This window comes from Nerophis lumbriciformis, unplaced genomic scaffold (assembly GCF_033978685.3).
Source record: "Nerophis lumbriciformis unplaced genomic scaffold, RoL_Nlum_v2.1 HiC_scaffold_176, whole genome shotgun sequence".
NCBI lineage: Eukaryota > Metazoa > Chordata > Actinopteri > Syngnathiformes > Syngnathidae > Nerophis > Nerophis lumbriciformis.
Window position 1 is genome coordinate 5,524 of NW_027316673.1, and position 4,477 is coordinate 10,000.

Consider the following 4,477-nt stretch of genomic DNA (forward strand, 5'->3'; position numbering starts at 1 on the left):
TCTTAAAGGGACATCCTCCTAGGCACTTAGTCAAATTTACGCCTTTTTTTTGGACTTCCAGCGAGGAGAGGGACTAATTTTGCTTTCCGTACCCGGGTGGAGAACCATAGCACGTCGGCCTTCTTAAAGGGAAATGCTCCTAGGCACTTAGTCAAATTCACGCCTTTTTTTTGGACTTCCAGCGAGGAGAGGGACAATTTTGCGTTCCTGACCCAGGTGGAGGACCATAGCACGTCGGCCTTCTTAAAGGGACATCCTCCTAGGCACTTAGTCAAATTTACACCTTTTTTTTTGGACTTCCAGCGAGGAGAGGGACTAATTTTGCTTTCCGTACCCGGGTGGAGAACCATAGCAGGTCAGCCTTCTTAAAGGGACATCCTCCTAGGCACTTAGTCAAACTTACGCCTTTTTTTTGGACTTCCAGCGAGGAGAGGGACTAATTTTGCTTTCCGTACCCGGGTGGAGAACCATAGCAGGTCAGCCTTCTTAAAGGGACATCCTCCTAGGCACTTAGTCAAATTCACGCCTTTTTTTTGGACTTCCAGCGAGGAGAGGGACTAATTTGGCGTTCCAGACCCAGGTGGAGATTCATAGCAGGTCGGCCTTCTTAAAGGGACATGCCCCTAGACACTTAGTCAAATTTACGCCTGAAAATAGGGCCCCAAAAGAACTGGAAATAATGTCTTTAATTCAGGGTGCATTTGCAGCGAGTGTCCACCAGAGGGCTCCAATTCCCCCACTATAGTCCTGGTACTCTAAAATGATGGCACTTAGTCAAATTTCGGCCTTTTTTTGATGACTTCCAACTAGGAGAGGGACTAATTTTGAGTTCCGGACCCGGGTGGAGAACCATAGCACGTCGGCCTTCTTAAAGGGACATCCTCCTAGGCACTTAGTCAAATTTCCGCCTTTTTTTTGGACTTCCAGCGAGGAGAGGGACTAATTTGGCGTTCCAGACCCAGGTGGAGAACCATAGCACGTCGGCCTTCTTAAAGGGACATCCTCCTAGGCACTTAGTCAAATTCACGCCTTTTTTTTGGACTTCCAGCGAGGAGAGGGACTAATTTTGCTTTCCGCACCCGGGTGGAGAACCATAGCAGGTCAGCCTTCTTAAAGGGACATCCTCCTAGGCACTTAGTCAAATTCACGCCTTTTTTTTGGACTTCCAGCGAGGAGAGGGACAATTTGGCGTTCCTGACCCAGGTGGAGAACCATAGCAGGTCGGCCTTCTTAAAGGGACATGCTCCTAGGCACTTAGTCAAATTTACGCCTTTTTTTTGGACTTCCAGCGAGGAGAGGGACTAAGCACGTCGGCCTTCTTAAAGGGACATCCTCCTAGGCACTTAGTCAAATTTCCGCCTTTTTTTTGGACTTCCAGCGAGGAGAGGGACTAATTTGGCGTTCCAGACCCAGGTGGAGAACCATAGCACGTCGGCCTTCTTAAAGGGACATCCTCCTAGGCACTTAGTCAAATTCACGCCTTTTTTTTGGACTTCCAGCGAGGAGAGGGACTAATTTTGCTTTCCGCACCCGGGTGGAGAACCATAGCAGGTCAGCCTTCTTAAAGGGACATCCTCCTAGGCACTTAGTCAAATTCACGCCTTTTTTTTGGACTTCCAGCGAGGAGAAGGACAATTTGGCGTTCCTGACCCAGGTGGAGAACCATAGCAGGTCGGCCTTCTTAAAGGGACATGCTCCTAGGCACTTAGTCAAATTTACGCCTTTTTTTTGGACTTCCAGCGAGGAGAGGGACTAATTTTGCTTTCCGTACCCGGGTGGAGAACCATAGCAGGTCAGCCTTCTTAAAGGGACATCCTCCTAGGCACTTAGTCAAACTTACGCCTTTTTTTTGGACTTCCAGCGAGGAGAGGGACTAATTTTGCTTTCCGTACCCGGGTGGAGAACCATAGCAGGTCAGCCTTCTTAAAGGGACATCCTCCTAGGCACTTAGTCAAATTTACGCCTTTTTTTTGGACTTCCAGCGAGGAGAGGGACAATTTTGCGTTCCTGACCCAGGTGGAGGACCATAGCACGTCGGCCTTCTTAAAGGGACATCCTCCTAGGCACTTAGTCAAATTCACGCCTTTTTTTTGGACTTCCAGCGAGGAGAGGGACAATTTTGCTTTCCTGACCCAGGTGGAGAACCATAGCACGTCGGCCTTCTTTAAGGGACATCCTCCTAGGCACTTAGTCAAATTTACGCCTTTTTTTTGGACTTCCAGCGAGGAGAGGGACAATTTTGCTTTCCTGACCCAGGTGGAGAACCATAGCACGTCGGCCTTCTTAAAGGGAAATGCTCCTAGGCACTTAGTCAAATTCACGCCTTTTTTTTGGACTTCCAGCGAGGAGAGGGACAATTTTGCTTTCCTGACCCAGGTGGAGAACCATAGCACGTCGGCCTTCTTAAAGGTACATCCTCCTAGGCACTTAGTCAAATTCACGCCTTTTTTTGGACTTCCAACGAGGAGAGGGACTAATTTGGCGTTCCGTACCCAGGTGGAGAACCATAGCACGTCGGCCTTCTTAAAGGGAAATGCTCCTAGGCACTTAGTCAAATTCACGCCTTTTTTTTGGACTTCCAGCGAGGAGAGGGACAATTTTGCTTTCCTGACCCAGGTGGAGAACCATAGCACGTCGGCCTTCTTAAAGGGAAATGCTCCTAGGCACTTAGTCAAATTCACGCCTTTTTTTTGGACTTCCAGCGAGGAGAGGGACAATTTTGCTTTCCTGACCCAGGTGGAGAACCATAGCACGTCGGCCTTCTTAAAGGGACATCCTCCTAGGCACTTAGTCAAATTCACGCCTTTTTTTTGGACTTCCAGCGAGGAGAGGGACTAATTTGGCGTTCCAGACCCAGGTGGAGAACCATAGCAGGTCGGCCTTCTTAAAGGGACATGCCCCTAGACACTTAGTCAAATTTACGCCTGAAAATAGGGCCCCAAAAGAACTGGAAATAATGTCTTTAATTCAGGGTGCATTTGCAGCGAGTGTCCACCAGAGGGCTCCAATTCCCCCACTATAGTCCTGGTACTCTAAAATGATGGCACTTAGTCAAATTTCCGCCTTTTTTTGATGACTTCCAACTAGGAGAGGGACTAATTTTGAGTTCCGGACCCGGGTGGAGAACCATAGCACGTCGGCCTTCTTAAAGGGACATCCTCCTAGGCACTTAGTCAAATTTCCGCCTTTTTTTTGGACTTCCAGCGAGGAGAGGGACTAATTTGGCGTTCCAGACCCAGGTGGAGAACCATAGCACGTCGGCCTTCTTTAAGGGACATCCTCCTAGGCACTTAGTCAAATTTACGCCTTTTTTATGGACTTCCAGCGAGGAGAGGGACTAATTTTGCTTTCCGCACCCGGGTGGAGAACCATAGCAGGTCAGCCTTCTTAAAGGGACATCCTCCTAGGCACTTAGTCAAATTTACGCCTTTTTTTTGGACTTCCAGCGAGGAGAGGGACTAATTTTGCTTTCCGTACCCGGATGGAGAACCATAGCACGTCGGCCTTCTTAAAGGGAAATGCTCCTAGGCACTTAGTCAAATTCACGCCTTTTTTTTGGACTTCCAGCGAGGAGAGGGACAATTTTGCTTTCCTGACCCAGGTGGAGAACCATAGCACGTCGGCCTTCTTAAAGGGAAATGCTCCTAGGCACTTAGTCAAATTCACGCCTTTTTTTTGGACTTCCAGCTAGGAGAGGGACTAATTTGGCGTTCCGTACCCAGGTGGAGAACCATAGCACGTCGGCCTTCTTAAAGGGAAATGCTCCTAGACACTTAGTCAAATTTACCAAACTTTTCTATAGAGCCCTGGTACTCTAAAATGATGACACATAGACAAAAAACCAAACTTTTCTATAGAGGCCTGGTACTCTAAAATAATGACACTTAGTCAAATTTCCGCCTTTTTTTGATGACTTCCAACTAGGAGAGGGACTCATTTTGAGTTCCGGACCCGGGTGGAGAACCATAGCACGTCGGCCTTCTTAAAGGGACATCCTCCTAGGCACTTAGTCAAATTCACGCCTTTTTTTTGGACTTCCAGCTAGGAGAGGGACTAATTTGGCGTTCCGTACCCAGGTGGAGAACCATAGCACGTCGGCCTTCTTAAAGGGAAATGCTCCTAGACACTTAGTCAAATTCACGCCTTTTTTTTGGACTTCCAGCTAGGAGAGGGACTAATTTGGCGTTCCGTACCCAGGTGGAGAACCATAGCACGTCGGCCTTCTTAAAGGGAAATGCTCCTAGACACTTAGTCAAATTCACGCCTTTTTTTTGGACTTCCAGCTAGGAGAGGGACTAATTTGGTGTTCCGTACCCAGGTAGAGAACCAAGGCACGTCGGCCTTCTTAAGGGGACATCCTCCTAGACACTTAGTCAAATTCACGCCTTTTTTTTTGGACTTCCAGCTAGGAGAGTGACTAATTTGGCGTTCCAGACCCAGGTGGAGAACCATAGCACGTCGGCCTTCTTAAAGGGAA